A 23,845-nucleotide genomic window follows, 5' to 3' on the forward strand; every position below is an offset into this window, starting at 1 on the left:
ACCCCCCTCTGCCACCTCCATCCCCGGCTTCACTCTCTCTCTCTCTCTCTCTCTCTCTCTCACAGAGGCAACTTTCACTGGGGGCCCAGGAATGTGCAGGCAGCTGAGTAATGCTGGGCCTTAGCCACCACCACCCCCCTAACACCCCATACACCTCTATCTGAGACCCATGCTACACCTTCACCTCTAGCAACTTCCCCCTCTCACTAACCCTAACCCTGTAAAGCTTCTATAAACCACTTGAAACATTCATCCTCTGTTCCCTTACTGCACGTATAGCAAATTCTCTCCACACCTCTAACCCCCACCTCCACCCCCTACCTCTGGGGGAGGGAGGGAGAGACTGGGAGAGAAGGAGGGAGTGGGAGAGAGAGAGAGATGACTTTTAGTACACAAATACCTCTCCCTCTCTAGCGTAAATCATTACGTACTCTTGGCACTCCTCTTGTTCAGCTCAACCTGACCTTGCTGCCATTATGCGGCTGTCTGTCTCTCTCTAGCATTGCGGCTGCCTGTCTTGAGTGACGGCTGCTCACTGGCTTTAAGAGGGGCCTGTGGCTCTGCTCTGAGCCGCAACAGATCCATTCAGCCGGGAGAGGTTTATTGACGGATGGATGATATCCCATAGAAGTCTGCCTGGCTTGCCACCTCACCACCAGGCGCCTGCTGCCACCTCCGAGAGACACGCACCCAGATAAGGTGACAGGAAGTGGTAGCAGACGGGGAGGGGGGAGCGAGGGGTAGAGGGAGGAAACAGAGGGAGGGGAGAATGGCTGTGTCGAAAACATCACAAAGGGAGAGTGTAGAAAAGGGTAGAGAGAGAGTGTGAAAGGAGAGAGAGTGGAAGGAGATAGAGAAAGATATGGGGGTAGAATGTTAAACTAGAGCGTGGGAGGGGGACAGGGGGGAGAGCAGAGTAGACCTGTCCATGCTGCAGTGTGTGTGAGGGAATCAGAGTGCCAGGTGAATCCCAGACAGCACAGCGCTCTAACTATCTACCACCAGGTAAAGCCGCTCAAGCACTCATTTCACGCTCCACTGAGATCCACCTTCTCTTCCCTCCCCTCCCCTCCCGCCTCCCCCTCGTTCACTTTCTATTGCTTAGCCACTCTTTCTCCTCTCTCGATCCTTTCTTGCACTCTGAATGTGTCATCTTACTGTGTTCTTGCACCTACACTGCTCATCTTCCCACTCTCACACCGCACACGCTTTACTTGACGTGCGCACGCATGTACGCACACACACACACAGACATAGGAGTTGTCACGCTAAACTTGAATAAATGATGACAAACGGGCAATCAGCTCATGTATATTTCATTGGGGGGCCAGAGGGGTTGGGGTTGTGTGTGTCGGGGTATGAGGGCATCGCTGTCCCTCTGGCATCATGCTGGGCTTTGCGTGTTGTTGGTACCAGCAGTCAGTCACACTTAAGGCGTCCCTCATGCTTCAAAGAAACAGTTTGGAAGAGTTTGTGCATGTATTATGACAACATTTTGTGACGTTTTTGTTCGATATGGACTTCCGTGAGGGTTTTTCGGGCACACAACAAATTTTTCTGGAGGCAAGCCCGAAGCCGAAGTCCACACCTCTTTGTTGGTGAACAGTAGGGATTCTTCAATAAAGTCTTTGTTGTCATTCAACGAGAGACAACTCATTTTCATGCACATTTTTTCACTGAGAAATACTGCACCAAACATCTTAGTTAGATGCAAAATTGCACTACTAAGATCTCTGCAAAAACATAAATTTATGACAGATTTCTTGAGAATTCTTAGATCAATTCTGACTATTTTGAGGAAGTGTATACTGGCTACGGCAACTCAAAATGGACAAACAGCACTACTGCTGCTTTTTTCTCTGTCTTTTAAGGGAGTATGCGAGCACACTCGTTTGGCTAGCCGAACTGAAGCATTCTGATGCCTTTACCCTCCACACGGTCTGTCAATCTCATAAACACATACCTCTCCCTTTGTCCTTTGTCTTTTGTTGTCTCTCTTCTCCCCTTCTGTTATACACCCTTCTCTTTTTTTGACCTCTCTTCTTAAGGTGACAATTTATCCGTATGTTATTGCCTACTCTATCTTGGTGTATTGATATATGAATCGGGTTTAGATTCGGCAGTTTACAATGATAAATTAGTTTTAATTAGACAGTCATCGATTGGATAGTGTGGGCCAATACATCATGACGGTGTAAATTTGTCAGATCATTCAGCATGGGCCTCAGCAATGTTTGGAGTTGGACTGTCTGAAGAGGCCAATAAGAGAGGGGGAGGAAGTGGGAGTTCGACCTGTCCTGAAGAGGCCTGAGATTAGAGCCTGGGACTCAGTCAACACCGATCCCCTAGTCAGGACAGAGCAGCCATGGCCCTGTACAGGTTTGCTTGTGTCTTGGACAAAATGAATACTGAAATATTCATTGTTTTGGGAATTTTTGCTCTCAAAGATTATATTATTTAAGAATATATAGGTCCATTATCTTTTCTACATACTTTATATCTGGTTTTAGCCGTTTAAGTTTACCCTGAAAGCGTTTTTCCATCCTGGAAATGTATTTCCCAAAAATATGTATTATTATTTATTTATTTTAATCTGTTTGGACTGTCAACCCAACAAAAATGGTTAGGCGGACAGCCCAAGGATTACAATGACAGGAAAATACCTGCCTACTTGCCTACAAATGGCTTGTGTAGTCTTCCATGGTCAATGATGGATTGGGATTGTACCCTGCCAGAATGGTTCTGAGGACATTGGGGTTTTTCTGGAAAGTGTTTGAATGCAGCAGGTCCCTGGGGTTTCTCTGTGAAGTGTCAGGACATTGGGGTTTCTCTGTAAAGTCTTTCAATGCACCAATTTGTGTTGTCAGTAATCCTGAGTGACAGGAATCCACGTAAAGCTCACCACCACCAGCAAGGGATGAGAGATCCAGAGACCTGCCTGTCGAGAGAGAGCGAGAGAGAGGCCAGCAATGTTTCTTTACAAGTGCCCCATGATTCCTAGCTGCCAGGGCTCATTGGCACTTGCCATGATTGACAGAACAAACTTGACCCTTAGCTGTAAACAATTTAATAATGGCTCTACCCTCACTCTCTGACTGGTTGTGCTTGGGTGATGCATTTGTGAGAGAGAGAAATAGAGAGGAGGGGACAGGGAAGAGAGAGAAAAAGATGGTTTGTGTAGTATGGAAGTTTGTGGACAACATTCTAAGTGGTTTTCCTCAGGCACCAGTCATCCATACTATGCTGATGGGTCTAGGGTCTCATACATACACACTGTCCCCAACCCAAACTGTTGTAGAGGAAATCAGTCCCACGGTTTCAGATATCTTCCACCAGCCATGAGTGTGCTGTATTGATGCAGTGATTACATTTGTTATACTGTTGGATGGATCCTAGGAGGGAGAGAGAATGAGAGTGTGCAATAGCGAGAGAGGAGGGCGACTGTCATGAAGGGTGCTTTGTGATCGACAGGGATTAGTATGTGGTGGGAAGGCAGTGTTGTGTGAGGAGAGAGTCTAATTAGTGTAATTACGGAAGCAGGTACTAACTGGAGCGTCTCAGTCTGACATGGCCCTGACAGGGCTCTGTGTTTGTGGATCCAGTGGTGTGCTGTCAGATGGGGCCCAGCCCACTGCCTGCCTTCCTGCGAGGCAAAAACAAATGGTCCGCCTCTCGCTGCCTTGTTAACATCATTAAAAACAGCAATGAGGAGCACAAAGGCTGGTCCTGCTGGCTGTCTAACGAAGGACCAGCGCTGTCACTCAAACACCATCTGTCCCTGACTCGCCTCATACTTTAACACAAGTTTCACAGCCAGCCCTTGAGACTGAGATTTACAAATAATGAAGTGTGTGAAAAGTGTGTTGATTTCACATAGAACAGACAGGAATCAGTTCTAACCCTCTGTAGGCTTATAGTTCTCCCCTAATATTCATACTCCGTAGTATTTCATCTGATCAGGATTCCCCAAAAAAGGACAGTTCAGCCACAGCCCTTTAGTGCAGGTGAAGGTATTTTCATCTCTTAAGCATGTTTCTCAAGTCCTCAGGTTTCCCCTCCAGGCATGTCTGTCTCTAGGGAGCGACATTAAGGAAAGTGAAAACGTGCCCCAGTCCTCCTCCTGTCACTCACAGCTGACTGACAGACAGACATCTATAAGGAGAGGGCTCCCAGAGGACCAGGGTCAGAGACTGTGGGTGGGCAATTTCCAGTCACATTGGCTGATGAGTACCTGACTGCTATGACTCTTTTGAGAAGGCAGTGGGACTAAGTTGTGTATCTTTTCTCCCTCCTTTCTTTTCTCCACTATTTTTCCCATCCCCTGTGCAGGAAGGCACTCCCCTCTCACTGCCTTGGAGAACTGAGGAAATCGTGTGCAGTTTGTAAATAAGGTCTGTCAGTAGGATTACACTTCTCTGAAATTGGATTTTCCCCAGCTACAATAGTCTATTGTGATTTTCCACCTTATATTATATCACCCAGCACCACTGGCAGGCAGACTGATTGATCAATGAATGTACATTAATGCTAGAGCATTGTCGGCTGTAGCTGTTGTCAAGAGATGGATGGAGAGACAGAGGAGGATGGAGGGAATGAGAAAGAGAGAGAATGATAAAAGAGAGATTATCATTGACTCTACTATGCAGTCATTAAAAGGAGGTTCCGAGGATCGGTACAGCACAGCCTAATTGGGTGCAAGAAAGGCTTCTGGTGGGGAGGGGGGGATGGAGGGATGAACGGGGGGATGGAGGGATGAACGGGGGGATGGAGGGATGAACGGGGGGGATGGAGGGATGAACGGGGGGAAGGGGGTATCACAGTTGGAATTAATGTTGTGCCGCCTGAAGGTAGCAGCGTCTATACTGGAATGGATTTAGGAGGCTAGAAGATATTGGTAGAGTCAGCCAGGCAGTCTGGACCCACTCACCCCCCTCACCTCTCCACCCCTCCCCTCCCCTCTGACTCCTGGCTTCAGTCCTCTGCTTTCCAGATCAGTCAGACGCTCTCAGATCAGGATTATCTCATACAGACATGCTGGTAGTGATTGTGGTGGGCCATTCTGGAATGGATCTTATGGAATATATGCATTTTCAACTGTATTTAGTAGTCTAGACTCTTAAATGAATGTGTACTGCACCTCAGGACTTGACTAAAGCTGAATATTTAGATAAAAACCGAGGTCTCCAAAATGATATTGTATGAATACCAAGATGTTCCAAAGGCCTTTTGAAAATAGATTTTTATTATGTTATCGCCACAATGTACGTCTTTAGACACAATATTCTTTTAGAGGGAATGAAAAAGAACAAAGCATAAACAAATTAAATACAGTTAACAATTATTTGTTTCAAATACCACCCTTGACCTCCCTGAACTCCTCCCTATCAGAATGGTCCATAAATAAACCACAGTCCATAGAGTTGGACAATGTAACTTAGTCAAGTGGATCTGGGATGAAGTAGTATGCGGATAGAGGGTGATTACAGTAATTGACGTTGATCTTTTCATCTGTCCTCCTTGGTCAGTAACCGGAAAATATAACGATTGGATTGCATTTGTGGTTTTTGAAAGGGAATCTACTCTCTCTCTCTCTCTCTTGGCGAGACGAGCTGTCCTTGGCCCCAGTGGAAGGGTAATTGTCAGCCGTGGTGAAGCTCTTATCTACTCTGAAGGGTGTTTTTAGAGGAACAGAGGATAAGAGCTCTGCAGAGGTTTCTTCTCCACCTATATTTATACCAACCACGAGTGTGTCTGTATGAGTACATGTTATATGACAGAGAGAGAGAGAGAGAATCCTCTTATGGGTCCTGGAGGAGGCCAGTTTTAGAGAGAACAGAAGTGTCTGTAGAATGGAAATAGTGTAGAACAACAACAACGAGGCCTAATGCACATTGCTGTTTTAGTGCACATTTATGTCTGATATAACAGCCTGGGTTTATCGCGGCTGGCATGTTTTTGCTCAATTGAGTCGCAGGGTAAGAGAGTGCCCATGTAGAGCTGTGTTCACTCTCTCACTCTCTCCCTCCCTCCTTCCTCTCTCTCTCTCCTTCCTCTCTCTCTCTCCTTCCTCACTCTCTCTCCTTCCTCTCTCTCACACACACACACACACACACACACACACACACACACACACACACACACACACACACACACACACACACACACACACACACACACACACACACACACACACTGTCTTTCTCTCTCTGTGTGTGTTTTATTGCCTTGGATGGAGACTGTTTAATCGCCCCTGGCTGATTTGACTGTTGTTGTTTGCTGTCTGTGTGAATTGCAGGTTACAGGGTGCTAAGTAACACAGGGAAACAGCACATTAATTGAGCCCTTAGCGGCTTTTCCCGCTCCCTAAAACAGATGCATTTCACTGTCTTATCAATCCAAGACACATATTTCCATATTTTTCCAATATACTGCCTGTGTTTGTCACAGCAAATGGCTCCCTGTTGTAGTTGATGTGAATATACGTGCAAAACAGACACAAGGCCTAATGGTTTTTATATTTTAGACACAGCACGGTACACAGACAGAAAGCCATTGCCCCCTCCCTCACCTCTCCTGGAGACACACAACTACCGTTGAGTTAGGGCCGTGGGTCTCGTCTCGCTGCGTGAGTTTAGTCTAAACGGCGCTAGACCGGAAGGGTCCCGCTCACTGGAGCACCATCAGCTCATCTTACCCTCCTCTGAAAGCATCTCAATTATTCAGCACCAGGCAGGCCTGGTCTCAGAGTCAGTTCCTCCTGTCGCTGGAGCTCCACCAGGGAACAGTGAGAGGAAACATCTCTCTGTGCGTGCCGGCCAGAGTATCCAGCGGACGAGCACCACGGACACTCCTGTCAGCTCTCATCCCCGAAACCCACGGCACAATTAACGCCATGACACACTGTCACTTCGGGCTGACCGTGGAGGAAAGAGGCTCTTCTGGAAAGCGTAGAGTTGAACGGGTCCACCGATGGCCTGAGTGACATTAAAAATAACATGTCCTCAAGGGAGAAGACCGCTAGGAGAAATAGCTGTGGCTAAATATCTCTATTTCTACTCTTTTATTTCAAGATCAAGTCAGCCCGATATGTGCCTGTAACTTTTTCTCTATTCCTCAGTACTAATTAGCCGCTGTTATAAACATTGTATTCATTTCAGGATTGTGGGGGGGGACTGTGGAGACATGAATTGGTCATCATGTTTAGTTATGTGACCCAGGAGCTGGCTGCGGTGCTGGGCTCAGTGATGAAAAGAGCCTCAGATGTAATGTGAATGTAGATATAAATCAGCCTGGTGGTGGAGGGGCCTGTAATGACAGGACCCTGGTCAACAGTAGTGCACTGTATAAGGAAAAGGGTGCTATTTGGGATGGAGCCTAGAACTCTGCTCTGGTTCAGTGAGCAGAGAGAGAGCAGAGAAGCCTTAGCTGTGGCTCTGTGATCCGTACAGCGCTCTGGCCTAAAAAAAAACATTAGTGACAGGGGAGAAACCATACAGTTACATATCGGGATATTATTTTTGCCGATATATCATATTGTTTTGACAGTATCGCAATATTTTTGCGCTAGTTGGCTGTACCTGCACCAAGTCGTTTTCTCATGGCTCTCTCTAGTCCCTCTGCGGCAGACATATGGTGAGCAATATGTTTGGAACATTAAATCTCAATTGAATTACAGTATAGAATCCCAATACATATCGTATCGGCACCAAGGTATCATGATAGTATCGTATTGTGAAGTCCCTGGCAATTCCCAGCCCTACACAACACAATACACTGCCTGTCCTCTGACTCCGCACTGAGGACCACATCATTGGTCTGAGGGGGTAGGAGGGGCCAGACGGGGCGAGGTACAGTGTGCTCTGTGCCCCCCCATCAAGGTGGTGTATACGGAGTCTGTGTGTGGTTTTGTGAGCCCCCTATATGTGTACACGCCACGGTGGTGTGTGTGTGTGTGTGTGCGTGCGTGCGGTTTGGATTATTTTGTGTGTGCGCACTCTCCTCTCAAATGATGTTCTCAAGGACAGGCGGTGTGAAGGGAGAGTCCTTGAGCTATACAGATGAATTCACTCCTTTATTGAATAGGGCATGTAACTGTGAATGGGGTGTATAGGCTACGGGACGGGAGAGAAAGCACCAGTGTCAGTCCATTATTGGAGAACTCTGTTGTGTGTTGTGTTCCTGCCATGTAACTTGTCTTGTAGCGTGTTGTTTTCCCTCCCATCCCCCCACATCCCTTTCTCTCTCCCCTGGCAGGCAGGATGAGGGTACCACTGTACTGTAGCTCTGTGGTTAAGGTGTTGAGTGCTGACTGCTGTCACAGAAGGAGGGGGAAAAGCTGTGGGAAGAAACAAAGCCATCTCATGCCATTGATTCCCATCGGCCAGAGAGCGAGACGGCTCAGAGAGAGAGGGAGGGATGAGGATGGAGAAATGGCGAGAAAGAGAGGGAGAGAAGAGCTGAGAGAGAAGGAGAGAAAACAAGTGTATTCACACAGAGAGAACAGGGGTGGTGTAGCACGCCACACACACACTCACCGTCTCGCCCCACAGATGGCACTCTTTTAATGTTGCACCTACAGGGTGGTGTCTGTGTTCTGCTTGATGGGCTGTGGTTGAATCAGCGGTGGGTGTTTGACTGTCTTCCTCCCCTGATGCTGCCTGTTCAGGGCTGATCAGTGATCAGAGTCTGTGAACCACAGTGATCTCACAGTGGTATATCTGTCAATGTCAGCTCGATGTTTCTCCCCTCCCAGCCCATGGCAGTGGCCAGGCAGTCACACTGTACCTAGATCAGATCAGTAATCAGAGCACTTTCCAGCAGCACCTCCATCTGCGCTGCTCTCCTCCTCTCCTCATGCACCCAGCCAGTGTCCTCACAGGCAGGCAACTCACAGGGAAGGCAGCTCACAGGGAAGGCAGCTCACAGGGAAGGTAGCTCACAGGGAAGGTAGCTCACAGGGAAGGTAGCTCACAGGCAGACTGGAAGGCTGTTGAATATGTATTATCTAATCAGGGTGATTGACGGAGTGGCATTTCCATCTGATGGGAGATGGAGAGATTTCTCTCTCTTTCTCTTTCCTCTCTCTCTCTCCCTGGGCTGTAGTTGTTCCCACACTGTCATTAGCTTTCTAGCTAAGTGACATTAAGTCTGTGCTCTGCGATATCCCTAAGCCGCTGCAGCCTCCATCTCAGAGCTGTAATTGTTTCTGTTTTTCCCGGGTTGTCTGAATGAACTTGTCATCCCTCCAGCCTCTCTTCCTCTTCCCCCTGCTCCCCCCCCCCCTCCTCCTGCTCCTCCTCTCTGTAGCCAGGCCCTATAAAGGTCCAGAAACGCAGGCTATTTGTCGCAGGGTTGTGTTCGCCGCCCCCTAAGCCCCTCGCTCAGTTTTATTTCAGCAGTGGGAATTGGCAGCACAAAGTGCAGCATGAAAAACAGAGGGCAGAAAGTCATTTTTTTTTGTTCAATTGCAGCTCTCAAACCCTGACATCAGTATTCCACTCAGACCTGGAGTCTGACAAAAAGCGAAAAAGAGCAAAAGCGAGGGACAGAGAGGGGGGCGAAGGACGGGCAGAGAGAGACAGGCGAACATTGAAGTCTTTTGATTGCAAATTGTAAATGCGCCTCTCCCTCCATCCCCCTCTCTCTCTTTCTCTCACCATCTTGTTTCAAAGCAGACGGGACTCAAGCTGTAGGTGAAATAAATCACTGGCAGCCTGGGCGAGGAAGGAGAAAGGGAGGGAAGGAGGGGTGGGTATACAGGACGGAAAGAAAGAGGCGCTTTAGTTCTGACTTCTGCTTTTGTGTTGGCCTTCACCGTGAGATGACCCCTGCTCTGTTTGTGCTTGTTTTCACAGAGCCCAGCCGCTTCTCCAAACATAAAGAGACTCCCACATCCCCAGAGAAGACAACCTTCCATTGACAGGTGAGTGACGGGGGTAGCGTCCTGACGAGGAACAGACGATGAGGGACGGTGGTGTTGCTGCTGTGAGGGGGGGGGGGGGTTGGTCTTGATGAGAGGAGGGGGTGTCTCTGCCTCTCTGTCTCTGTCTGTCTTAACACCCTTGCTAGCTAGGCTGAATCCCTCTGACAGTGTCAGTGGTGGCTGCAGAGAGCTCTCGCCAACTCTGCGCTCTCACACAACACAGAATAGAGTAATTTGTCAGGGGGATGGACGGACGACGGCAGTGCTCCGAGTCAGCACTGGGGGTGTGGTTGGCTTTGGGGCGAGCCTGTCAGAAGTGACAGAGAGGGAGAGAAAAGGGGGAAGAGCGATGGAGGAGAGTAAAGAATGAAAGGGGTGAAAATGGGACGTGGGGTTGATGGTCGGTGTGGGCTCTAGGGTGTTGTGGGTGTGCCCTCCGCCCCCTCCCATGACGACATCCCTGCTTGGCACAGCTGGACCCGCTGATTGGTAAGAGCAGGAGCTTCACATTTCTGATTAATGAGGGAGTATGGTCTCAGACAATGTGCTGCAGGGGAATGAGCATACACACACTAGGGCTGCACGATTTGGACAAAATATCTATACTGAACAAAAATATAAACGCAACATGATAAGTGTTGGTCCCATGTTTCATGAGCTGCAATAAAAGATCCCAGAAATGTTCCATATGCACAAAAACCTTATTTCTCAAAAATGTTGTGCACAAATTTGTTCACATCCCTGTTAGTGAGCAACTCTCCTTTGCCATGATAATCCATCCACCTGACAGGTGTGGCATATCAAGAAGCTGATTAAACAGCATGGTCATTACACAGGTGCACCTTGTGCTGGGGACAATAAAAGGCCACTCTAAAATGTGCAGTTTTGTCACACAACACAATGCTTAAGATGACTCAGGTTTTGAGGGAGCGCGCAAAACTGACGGGCCGCCCCCAGGTGGTAAGGGTAGGCAACAACACATCTGCCACGCTGATCCTAAACACAGTGGCCCCTCAGGGACGCATGCTTAATTCCCTGTGTTGAATAGGGTGTTTTTCATGTGGCCAAAGTGCTTAGTGCCAATCTGGTCTTTGAGACAGATCTTCTGATTAAAACCGCATGCCTTGTCAAAAGGACATTGACTTGATGTACAAAAATGGCCAGTGTCTATAAAGGTTAATATCAGACTGTAAATGAAAAATGCTGCCAACATGCCAAACTTTCCAGCTGAAATCTTGCATATTCAGTACCGGCCGTAAGAGAGAAGCTAACGTGTGTGTGTGTGTGTATGTTTTTCCCGGTACTGGTACTCCCTGTATATAGCCATGGTATTTTTACTTGTTATTGTTATTCACTGTGTATTTATTTATCTTTAACTCTGCATTGTTGGACCCGTAAGTCAGCATTTCACTGTTAGTCTACACCTGTTGTTTACGAAGCGTGTGACAAATAAAACTTGATTTGATTTCATGGGAGACAGAGAAAGATATATAAACAGGAAAGAAAAAGTGACGGACAGATTATCGAAGTCACACACTCCCTCCTATTGTTTTGTCTTCTGTTGCGTTACCTAGTGTTGGCCAATAAGAGAGCTGGAAAGTTTCTCCACAAATCAGGCTCACCCAGCAGGTTACACAAATGGAACGTCTCATCCCATCTAAGATCTGGTACATCCCTAGCTTTTCCCCTCTGTTTGTTTTTGCTTTCTGTCGGCTAGAGAAACAATTTCCACATAGCTTGTCCCATAGGGACGTTCGGTATGTAGGCAGTTGCTCTCCAGGCAGGTCACACCCGTTCTGTGAGAGCTACGCTCACTAACCTGCTCAGGCAGATGCAATTGTTTTCTTAGGCTCGGGAATTACAGTATCAGGGCTCTGCATCATATTGCAGCATTCCACTGGTAACATGATGAATCTTTTCAATTCCATATTGCAGGGGTTTGTTAGCTCAGCAATAGTGCAGCACTTTTGTGTCAGAGCTGCAGAAACCCATAATTATTCATTTTGACACATACCGTAGATGTCAAATTGACATAAAACAACTATGGAATATTTTATCGTTCCCTCAGTACCAGTGGCGGTCGTTGCCATTTAAAATGAGGGAGGATGATTTCTTTTTTTTATGAGCATGGCCTTATATCTATTACAGCATACCGGATAGTGGAGCAGGTTGAGAGCTTCAAGTTCCTTGGTGTCCACATCACCAACAAGCTAGCATGGTCCAAACACTCCAAGTCAGTCGTGAAGAGGCACGACAGTGTCTATTCCCCCTCAGAAGACTGGAAACATTTGGCATGGATGGGTCCTCAGATCCTCAAAAAGATCTACAGCTGCACCATCGAGAGCATCCTGAGTGGTTGCATCACTCCCTGGTATGGCAACTGCTCAGCCTCCGACGGCAAGGCGCTACAGAAGGTAGTCCGTACGACCCAGTACATCACTGGGGCCAAGCTTCCTGCCATCTAGGACCTCTATACCAGGCAGTGTCAGAGGAAGGCCCTATAAATTGCCAAAGACTCCAGCCACCCTAGTCATAAACTGTTCTCTCTGCTATCGCACGGCAAGTGGTACCGGAGCTCCAAGTCTGGGACCAAAAAGCTTCTTAACCTCTATGGGCTAGGTGGGACGCTAGCGTGCCACCCGTGGTGCACTCCATCAACAGCAGGTGCATTTCAAGAGCGGCAAATTTGAATCCAAATAAATGTCAAAATTCAAATTTTTCAAACATACAACTATTTTACACCCTTTGAAAGATAAACATCTCCTTAATCTAACCACGTTTTACGATTTCAAAAAGGTTTTACGGCGAAAGCATAAATTTAGAGTATGTTAGGACAGTACATTTACAAGAGTTGTGTGTAATGTTTTGTCAATTCAAAGACAGGGTCACCAAAACCATAAAACCAGCTAAAATGATGCACTAACCTTTTACAATCTCCATCAGATGACACTCCTAGGACATTATGTTAGACAATGCATGCATTTTTAGTTCTATCAAGTTCATATTTATATCCAAAAACAGCGTTTTACTATGGCATTGATGTTGAGGAAATCGTTTCCCTCCAATAACCGGCAGTCAAGTCAGCGTCACAAATTAAATAATTAAAATTAGAAAACATTGGTAAAATATTATATTGTCATTTAAAGAATTATAGATTTACATCTCTTGAACGCAATCAACTTGCCAGATTTAAAAATAACCTTACTGGGAAATCACACTTTGCAATAATCTGAGCACTGAGCCCAGAAAAATACGCGTTGCGATACAGACTAGACGTCATGTTGGGGAGATCTAAAATCGAAAATACTATGTAAATAATCCATTACCTTTGATTCTCTTCATCAGATGTCACTTCCAGGTATCACAGGTCCATAACGAATGTAGTTTTGTTCAAAAAAGCTCATCATTTATGTCCAAAAATCTCCGTCTTGTTAGCACATGATCTAAGCCAGCCGGACTTCTCGTCATGAACGAGGGGAAAAAATATATTTACGTTCGTTCAAACATGTCAAACGTTGTATAGCATAAATCATTAGGGCCTTTTTTAACCAGAACATGAATAATATTCAAGGTGGACGAATGCATACTCTTTTATAACGTATTGGAACGAGGGTACCCAACATGAACTCGCGCCAGGTGTCTAATGGGACATCATCGTTCCATGGCTCTTGTTCGGTCAGATCTCCCTCCAGAAGACTCAAAACACTTTGTAAAGGCTGGTGACATCTAGTGGAAGCAATAGGAAGTGCCAAAATATTCCTCAGCCCCTGTGTTTTTCAATGGGATAGGTTTAAAGGTAATACAACACATCAGGTATCCACTTCCTGTCAGAAAATGTCTCAGGGTTTTGCCTGCCAAATGAGTTCTGTTATACTCACAGACACCATTCAAACAGTTTTAGAAACTTTAGAGTGTTTTCTATCCATATATAATAAGTATATGCATATTCTAGTTACTGGGTAGGATTAGTAACCAGATTAAATCGGGTAAAAAAAAATTATCCAGACGTGCAAATGCTGCCCCCTAGCCCTAACAGGTTAACAGCTTCTACACCCAAGCCATAAGACTGCTGAACAGCTAATCAAATGGCCACCAGACTATTTACATTGACCTCCACCCTTTTTTAATTCTGCTGCTACTCGTTATTATTTTTATTTTTTTATTACTTAAAAAAAAGTTTTACTTTGGTTTATTTAGTAAATATTTTCTTAACTCTTACATTTCTTAACTGCATTGTTAGTTAAGGGCTTGTAAGTAAGCATTTCACGTTAAGGTTGTATTTGGCGCATGTGACAAATAAAATGTATTTGACTGTCATTCATATTCCATTCACCCAGCTCAACGTAACGTCAGTAGGTTAAGGCTACTACATGATACTTGAATTTTCCCTATACCCATCATGAGGTTGCTACCACCAAGCCTGTGGATAAAAGTTTACAACGTAGGTGCACAGGTAGAGAGAATTGAGTAATCAAGGTGACAGATAGTGACAGATTCTATACCGCCTTGCACTCTGTTGCCTGCATCTAGCTGATCTAGGATTAGTACAACAGTTGCAAGTAATTCCTTCTCCCAACTATCTACGAGCTCTCCTCCTGTCACCTTTTCTCTTCGCTTGTGGACTTTAGTGCACAACACATCAGCTCTCTGTGACCATTAATTTACAACTTTCAAATTAGTGGATTCAGCTATTTCCGCCACACTCGTTGCTGACAGGTGTATAAAATCAAGCACACAGCCATGCAATCTCCATAGCCTAACATTGGCAGTAGAATGGCCTGCCTGAAGAGCTCAGTGACTTTCAACGTGACACCGTCATAGGATGCCACCTTTCCAACAAGTCAGTTTCTGCCCTGCTAAAGCTGCCCCGGTCAACTGTAAGTGCTGTTATTGTGAAGTGTAAACGTCTAGGAGCAACAACGGTTCAGCCACGAGTTGGTAGGCCACACAAGCTCACAGAACGGGACCGTTGAGTGCTGAGGCGCGTAGTGCGTAAAAATCATCTGTCCTCAGTTGCAACACACACTACCGAGTTTAAATTGCTCCTGGAAGCAACGTCAACACAATAGCGGTTCTTTGGGAGCTTTATGAAATGGGTTTCCATGGCTGAGCAGCTGCACGCAAATCTAAGATCACCATGCGCAATGCTACGGGTTGGCTGGAGTGGTGTAAAGCTTGCCGCCATTGGACAGTAGAAACGCGTTCTCTGGAGTGATGAATCACACTTCAACAACTGGCAGTCCGACATACGAACCTAGGTTTGGCGGATGCCAGGAGAACGCTACCTGCCCCAACGCATAGTGCCAACTGTAAAGTTGGCACTATGGATGGGGTCTGACAGGGTTGTCTTTATGTAGTAACTAGTGGATGGGGTCTGACAGGGTTGTCTTTATGTAGTAACTAGTGGATGGGGTCTGACATGGTTGTCTTTATGTAGTAACTAGTGGATGGGGTCTGACAGGGTTGTCTTTATGTGGTAACTAGAGGATGGGGTCTGACATGGTTGTCTTTATGTAGTAACTAGTGGATGGGGTCTGATATGGTAGTCTTTATGTGGTAACTAGCAGATGGGGTCTGATATGGTAGTCTTTATTTTTGTGTCTAGAGGATGGGGTCTGACAGGGTTGTCTTTATGTGGTACTAGTGGATGGGGTCTGACAGGGTTGTCTTTATGTGGTAGAAGATGTGGTCTGACAGGGTTGTCTTTATTTAGTAACTAGTGGATGGGGTCTGACAGGGTTGTCTTTATGTGTAGAAGATGGGGTCTGACAGGGTTGTCTTTATATGTAGTAACTAGAGGATGGGGTCAGATAGGGATGACTTTATGTAGTAACTAGTGGATGGGGTCTGACAGGGTTGTCTTTATGTGGTAACTAGTGGATGGGGTCTGATATGGTAGTCTTTATTTTTGTGTCTAAAGGATGGGGTCAGATAGGGTTGTCTTTATGTGGTAACAAGTGGATGGGGTCTGATATGGTTGTCTTTATGTGGTAACTAGTGGATGGGGTCTGATGTGGTTGTCTTTATTTTTGTGTCTAAAGGATGGGGTCAGATAGGGTTGTCTTTATGTGGGATCTAGTGGAAGGGGTCTAATAGGGTAGTCTTTATGTGGTATCTAGTGGAAGGGGTCTGCTATGGTAGTCTTTATGTGGTAACTAGTGGATGGGGTCTGATATGGTTGTCTTTATGTGGTAACTAGTGGAAGGGGTCTGATATGGTAGTCTTTATGTGGTAACTAGTGGATGGGGTCTGATATGGTTGTCTTTATGTGGTAACTAGTGGATGGGGTCTGATATGGTAGTCTTTATGTGGTAACTAGTGGAAGGGGTTAGATAGGGTTGTCTTTATGTGGTAACTAGTGGAAGGGGTTTGATATGGTAGTCTTTATTTTTGTGTCTAGAGGATGGGGTCAGATAGGGTTGTCTTTATGTGGTAACTAGTGGATGGGGTCTGACAGGGTTGTCTTTATTTTTGTGTCTAGAGGATGGGGTCTGACAGGGTTGTCTTTATGTAGTAACTAGTGGATGGGGTCTGACAAGGTTGTCTTTATGTAGTAACTAGTGGATGGGGTCTGACAGGGTTATCTTTATGTTGTAACTAGTGGATGGGGTCTGACAGGGTTGTCTTTATGTAGTAACTAGTGGAAGGGGTCTGACAGGGTTGTCTTTATGTAGTAACTAGTGGATGGGGTCTGACAGGGTTGTCTTTATGTGGTAACTAGTGGATGGGGTCTGACAGGGTTATCTTTATGTGGTAACTAGAGGATGGGGTCTGACAGGGTTGTCTTTATGTGGTAACTAGTGGATGGGGTCTGACAGGGTTGTCTTTATGTGGTAACTAGAGGATGGGGTCTGACAGGGTTGTCTTTATGTGGTAACTAGTGGATGGGGTCTGACAGGGTTATCTTTATGTGGTAACTAGTGGATGGGGTCTGACAGGGTTATCTTTATGTGGTAACTAGTGGATGGGGTCTGACAGGGTTATCTTTATGTGGTAGAAGATGGGGTCTGATAAGTTTGTCTTTATGTGGTAACTAGTAGATGGGGTCTGACAGGGTTATCTTTATGTGGTAGAAGATGGGGTCTCATAAGTTTGTCTTTATGTGGTAAGTAGTGGAAGGGGTCTGATATGGTAGTCTTTATTTTTGTGTCTAGAGGATGGTGTCAGATAGGGTTGTCTTTATGTGGTAGAAGATGGGGTCTGATAAGTTTGTCTTTATGTGGTAACTAGTGGATGGGGTCTGACAGGGTTGTCTTTATGTGGTAACTTGTGGATGGGGTCTGACAGGGTTGTCTTTATTTAGTAACTAGTGGATGGGGTCTGACAGGGTTGTCTTTATGTGTAGAAGATGGGGTCTGACAGGGTTGTCTTTATGTGGTAACTAGTGGATGGGGTCTGACAGGGTAGTCTTTAGTTTTGTGTCTAGAGGATGGGGTCAGATAGGGATGACTTTATGTAGTAACTAGTGGATGGGGTCTGACAGGGTTGTCTTTATGTAGTAACTAGTGGATGGGGTCTGATATGGTAGTCTTTATTTTTGTGTCTAGAGGATGGGGTCAGATAGGGATGACTTTATGTAGTAACTAGTGGATGGGGTCTGACAGGGTTGTCTTTATGTAGTATCTAGTGGATGGGGTCTGACAGGGTTGTCTTTATGTGGTAACTAGTCGATGGGGTCTGACAGGGTTATCTTTATGTTGTAACTAGTGGATGGGGTCTGACAGGGTTATCATTATGTGGTAACTAGTGGATGGGGTCTGACAGGGTTGTCTTTATGTAGTAACTAGTGGATGGGGTCTGATATGGTAGTCTTTATTTTTGTGTCTAGAGGATGGGGTCAGATAGGGATGACTTTATGTAGTAACTAGTGGATGGGGTCTGACAGGGTTGTCTTTATGTAGTATCTAGTGGATGGGCTCTGACAGGGTTGTCTTTATGTGGTAACTAGTCGATGGGGTCTGACAGGGTTATCTTTATGTTGTAACTAGTGGATGGGGTCTGACAGGGTTGTCTTTATGTGGTAACTAGTGGATGGGGTCTGACAGGGTTGTCTTTATTTAGTAACTAGTGGATGGGGTCTGACAGGATTGTCTTTATGTGTAGAAGATGGGGTCTGACAGGGTTGTCTTTATGTGGTAACTAGTGGATGGGGTCTGACAGGGTAGTCTTTATTTTTGTGTCTAGAGGATGGGGTCAGATAGGGATGACTTTATGTAGTAACTAGTGGATGGGGTCTGACAGGGTTGTCTTTATGTAGTAACTAGTGGATGGGGTCTGATATGGTAGTCTTTATTTTTGTGTCTAGAGGATGGGGTCAGATAGGGATGACTTTATGTAGTAACTAGTGGATGGGTTCTGACAGGGTTGTCTTTATGTGGTAACTAGACGATGGGGTCTGACAGGGTTGTCTTTATGTAGGATCAAGTGGATTGGGTCTGACAGGGTTGTCTTTATGTGGTAACTAGTCGATGGGGTCTGATGGGTTGTCTTTATGTGGTAAATAGAGGATGGGGTCTGACAGGGTTGTCTTTATGTGTAGAAGATGGGGTCTGACAGGGTTGTCTTTATGTGGTAACTAGTGGATGGGGTCTGACAGGGTAGTCTTTATTTTTGTGTCTAGAGGATGGGGTCAGATAGGGATGACTTTATGTAGTAACTAGTGGATGGGGTCTGACAGGGTTGTCTTTATGTAGTAACTAGTGGATGGGGTCTGATATGGTAGTCTTTATTTTTGTGTCTAGAGGATGGGGTCAGATAGGGATGACTTTATGTAGTAACTAGTGGATGGGTTCTGACAGGGTTGTCTTTATGTGGTAACTAGACGATGGGGTCTGACAGGGTTGTCTTTATGTAGTATCTAGTGGATGGGGTCTGACAGGGTTGTCTTTATGTGGTAACTAGTCGATGGGGTCTGATAGGGTTGTCTTTATGTGGTAAATAGAGGATGGGGTCTGACAGGGTTGTCTTTATGTAGTAACTAGTGGATGGGGTCTGACAGGGTTGTCTTTATGTAGTAACTAGTGGATGGGGTCTGATAGGGTTGTCTTTATGTGGTATCTAGTGGATGGGGTCTGACAGGGTTGTCTTTATGTGGTAACTAGTGGATGGGGTCTGACAGGGTTGTCTTTATGTGGTAGAAGATGGGGTCTGATAAGTTTGTCTTTATGTGGTAACTAGTAGATGGGGTCTGACAGGGTTGTCTTTATGTGGTAACAAGTGGAAGGGGTCTGACAGGGTTATCTTTATGTGGTAGAAGATGGGGTCTGATAAGTTTGTCTTTATGTGGTAACTAGTAGATGGGGTCTGACAGGGTTGTCTTTATGTGGTAACTAGTGGAAGGGGTCTGATATGGTAGTCTTTATTTTTGTGTCTAGAGGATGGTGTCAGATAGGGTTGTCTTTATGTGGTAACTAGTGGATGGGGTCTGACAGGGTTGTCTTTATGTGTTAACTAGTGGATGGGGTCTGATATGGTTGTCTTTATGTGGTAACTAGTGGATGGGGTCTGATATGGTAGTCTTTATGTGGTAACTAGTGGATGGGGTCTGATATGGTTGTCTTTATGTGGTAACTAGTGGATAGGGTCTGATATGGTAGTCTTTATGTGGTAACTAGTGGAAGGGGTCTGATATGGTAGTCTTTATGTGGTAACTAGTGGATGGGGTCTGATATGGTTGTCTTTATGTGGTAACTGGTGGATGGGGTCTGATAAGTTTGTCTTTATGTGGTAACTAGTGGATGGGGTCTGATATGGTTGTCTTTATGTTGTAACTAGTGGATGGGGTCTGATATGGTAGTCTTTATGTGGTAACTAGTGGATGGGGTCTGATATGGTTGTCTTTATGTGGTAACTAGTGGATGGGGTCTGACAGGGTTGTCTTTATGTGGTAACTAGTGGAAGGGGTCTGATATGGTAGTCTTTATTTTTGTGTCTAGAGGATGGGGTCAGATAGGGTTGTCTTTATGTGGTAACTAGTGGATGGGTTCTGACAGGGTTGTCTTTATGTGGTAACTAGTGGATGGGGTCTGATATGGTTGTCTTTATGTGGTAACTAGTGGAAGGGGTTAGATAGGGTTGTCTTTATGTGGTAACTAGTGGATGGGGTCTGACAGGGTTGTCTTTATGTGGTAGAAGATGGGGTCTGATAAGTTTGTCTTTATGTGGTAACTAGTAGATGGGGTCTGACAGGGTTGTCTTTATGTGGTAACAAGTGGAAGGGGTCTGACAGGGTTATCTTTATGTGGTAGAAGATGGGGTCTGATAAGTTTGTCTTTATGTGGTAACTAGTAGATGGGGTCTGACAGGGTTGTCTTTATGTGGTAACTAGTGGAAGGGGTCTGATATGGTAGTCTTTATTTTTGTGTCTAGAGGATGGTGTCAGATAGGGTTGTCTTTATGTGGTAACTAGTGGATGGGGTCTGACAGGGTTGTCTTTATGTGTTAACTAGTGGATGGGGTCTGATATGGTTGTCTTTATGTGGTAACTAGTGGATGGGGTCTGATATGGTAGTCTTTATGTGGTAACTAGTGGATGGGGTCTGATATGGTTGTCTTTATGTGGTAACTAGTGGATAGGGTCTGATATGGTAGTCTTTATGTGGTAACTAGTGGAAGGGGTCTGATATGGTAGTCTTTATGTGGTAACTAGTGGATGGGGTCTGATATGGTTGTCTTTATGTGGTAACTGGTTGATGGGGTCTGATAAGTTTGTCTTTATGTGGTAACTAGTGGATGGGGTCTGATATGGTTGTCTTTATGTTGTAACTAGTGGATGGGGTCTGATATGGTAGTCTTTATGTGGTAACTAGTGGATGGGGTCTGATATGGTTGTCTTTATGTGGTAACTAGTGGATGGGGTCTGACAGGGTTGTCTTTATGTGGTAACTAGTGGAAGGGGTCTGATATGGTAGTCTTTATTTTTGTGTCTAGAGGATGGGGTCAGATAGGGTTGTCTTTATGTGGTAACTAGTGGATGGGTTCTGACAGGGTTGTCTTTATGTGGTAACTAGTGGATGGGGTCTGATATGGTTGTCTTTATGTGGTAACTAGTGGAAGGGGTTAGATAGGGTTGTCTTTATGTGGTAACTAGTGGAAGGGGTCTGATATGGTAGTCTTTATTTTTGTGTCTAGAGGATGGGGTCAGATAGGGATGACTTTATGTAGTAACTAGTGGATGTGGTCTGACAGGGTTGTCTTTATGTAGTAACTAGTGGATGGGGTCTGACAGGGTTGTCTTTATGTAGTAACTAGTGGATGGGGTCTGACAGGTTTGTCTTTATGTAGTAACTAGTGGATGGGGTCTGACAGGGTTGTCTTTATGTGGTAACTAGTCGATGGGGTCTGACAGGGTTATCTTTATGTTGTAACTAGTGGATGGGGTCTGACAGGGTTATCTTTATGTGGTAACTAGTGGATGGGGTCTGAGAGGGTTGTCTTTATGTAGTAATTAGTGGATGGGGTCTGATAGGGTTGTCTTTATGTGGTAACTAGAGGATGGGGTCTGACAGGGTTGTCTTTATGTGGTAACTAGAGGATGGGGTCTGACAGGGTTGTCTTTATGTGGTAACTAGTGGATGGGGTCTGACAGGGCTGTCTTTATTTTTGTGTCTACAGGATGGGGTCTGACAGGGTTGTCTTTATGTAGTAACTAGTGGATGGGGTCTGACAGGGTTGTCTTTATGTGGTAACTAGTGGATGGGGTCTGATAGGGTTGTCTTTGTGGTAACTAGAGGATGGGGTCTGACAGGATTGTCTTTATTTTTGTGTCTAGAGGATGGGGTCAGATAGGGTTGTCTTTATGTGGTAACTAGTGGATGGGGTCTGACAGGGTTGTCTTTATTTTTGTGTCTAGAGGATGGGGTCTGACAGGGTTGTCTTTATGTGGTAACTAGTGGATGGGGTCTGACAGGGTTGTCTTTATGTGTAGAAGATGGGGTCTGACAGGGTTGTCTTTATGTGGTAACTAGTGGATGGGGTCTGACAGGGTTGTCTTTATGTGATAACTAGTGGATGGGGTCTGACAGGGTCGTCTTTATGTGGTAACTAGTGGATGGGGTCTGACAGGGTTGTCTTTATGTGATAACTAGTGGATGGGGTCTGACAGGGTTGTCTTTATGTGGTAACTAGTGGATGGGGTCTGATATGGTAGTCTTTATGTGGTAACTAGTGGATGGGGTCTGACAGGGTAGTTTTTATTTTTGTGTCTAGAGGAGGGGGTCAGATATGGTTGTCTTTATGTGGTAACTAGTGGATGGGGTCTGACAGGGTTGTCTTTATGTGGTAACTAGTGGATGGGGTCTGATATGGTTGTCTTTATGTGGTAACTAGTGGAAGGGGTCTGATAGGGTAGTCTTTATTTTTGTGTCTAGAGGATGGGGTCAGATAGGGATGACTTTATGTAGTAACTAGTGGATGGGGTCTGATATGGTAGTCTTTATGTGGTAACTAGTGGATGGGGTCTGACAGGGTTGTCTTTATGTGGTAACTAGAGGATGGGGTCTGACAGGTTTTTTTTTATTTGGTAACTAGAGGATGGGGTCTGATAGGGTTGTCTTTATGTGGTAACTAGTCGATGGGGTCTGACAGGGTTATCTTTATGTAGTAACTAGTGGATGTGGTCTGACAGGGTTGTCTTTATGTGGTAACTAGCGGATGGGGTCTGACAGGGTTGTTTTTATGTGGTAGAAGATGGGGTCTGACAGGGTTATCTTTATGTAGTAGAAGATGGGGTCTGACAGGGTTTTTTTTTACGTGGTAGAAGATGGGGTCTGATAATGTTGTCTTTATGTGGTAACTAGAGGATGGGGTCTGACAGGGTTGTTTTTATTTGGTAACTAGAGGATGGGGTCTGATAGAGTTATCTTTATGTGTTAGAAGTTGGGGTCTGATAGGGTTGTCTTTATGTGGTAACTAGACGATGGGGTCTGACAGGGTTGTCTTTATGTGGTAACTTGTGGAAGGGGTTAGATATGGTAGTCTTTATTTTTGTGTCTAGAGGATGGTGTCAGATAGGGTTGTCTTTATGTGGTAGAAGATGGGGTCTGACAGGGTTATCCTTATGTGGTAGAAGATGGGGTCTGACAGGGTTGTCTTTATGTGATAACTAGTGGATGGGGTCTGACAGGGTTGTCTTTATGTGGTAGAAGATGGGGTCTGATAAGGTTGTCTTTATGTGATAACTAGTGGATGGGGTCTGACAGGGTTGTCTTTATGTGGTAGAAGATGGGGTCTGATAAGGTTGTCTTTATGTGATAATTAGAGGATGGGGTCTGACAGGGTTGTCTTTATGTGATAACTAGTGGATGGGGTCTGACAGGGTTGTCTTTATGTGGTAGAAGATGGGGTCTGATAAGGTTGTCTTTATGTGATAACTAGAGGATGGGGTCTGACAGGGTTGTTTTTATGTGGTAGAAGATGGGGTCTGACAGGGTTGTTTTTATGTGGTAGAAGATGGGGTCTGACAGGGTTCTTTTTATGTGGTAGAATATGGGGTCTGATAGGGTTGTCTTTATGTGGTAACTAGTGGATGGGGTCTGACGGGGTTCTCTTTATGTGGTAGAAGATGGGGTCTGATAATGTTGTCTTTATGTGGTAACTAGAGGATGGGGTCTGACAGGGTTGTCTTTATGTGGTAGAAGATGGGGTCTGATAATGTTGTCTTTATGTGGTAACTAGAGGATGGGGTCTACAGGGTTGTCTTTGTGTGGTGGAGGATGGGGTCTGACAGGGTTATCCTTATGTGGTAGAAGATGGGGTCTGACAGGGTTCTTTTTATGTGGTAGACTATGGGGTCTGATAGGGTTGTCTTTATGTGGTAACTAGAGGATGGGGTCTGACAGGGTTATCTTTATGTAGTAAAAGATGGGGTCTGATAGGGATGTCTTATGTGGTAACTAGAGGATGGGGTCTGACAGGGTTATCTTT

The 23,845-nt window shown here is 45.4% G+C and overlaps 1 protein-coding gene across 7 annotated transcripts in view; it reads left to right on the forward strand.

The window, feature by feature from the left end:
- The window catches only part of LOC106572085 (extracellular sulfatase Sulf-2-like), a 182,218-nt gene that overhangs the window by 23,555 nt on the left and 134,818 nt on the right, over window positions 1-23,845 (forward strand). For 6 of the 7 annotated variants that reach the window (XM_014145901.2, XM_014145907.2, XM_014145905.2 and 3 more), the window contains exon 2: window positions 9,855-9,922. The gene's annotated coding sequence lies outside the window, so the exon portion shown is untranslated. Of the gene's footprint in view, window positions 1-842; window positions 1,006-9,854; window positions 9,923-23,845 lie in introns of those variants that run through there. The other variant, XM_014145903.2, reaches the window with a different exon arrangement.

This window comes from Salmo salar, chromosome ssa15 (assembly GCF_905237065.1).
Source record: "Salmo salar chromosome ssa15, Ssal_v3.1, whole genome shotgun sequence".
Lineage (NCBI taxonomy): Eukaryota > Metazoa > Chordata > Actinopteri > Salmoniformes > Salmonidae > Salmo > Salmo salar.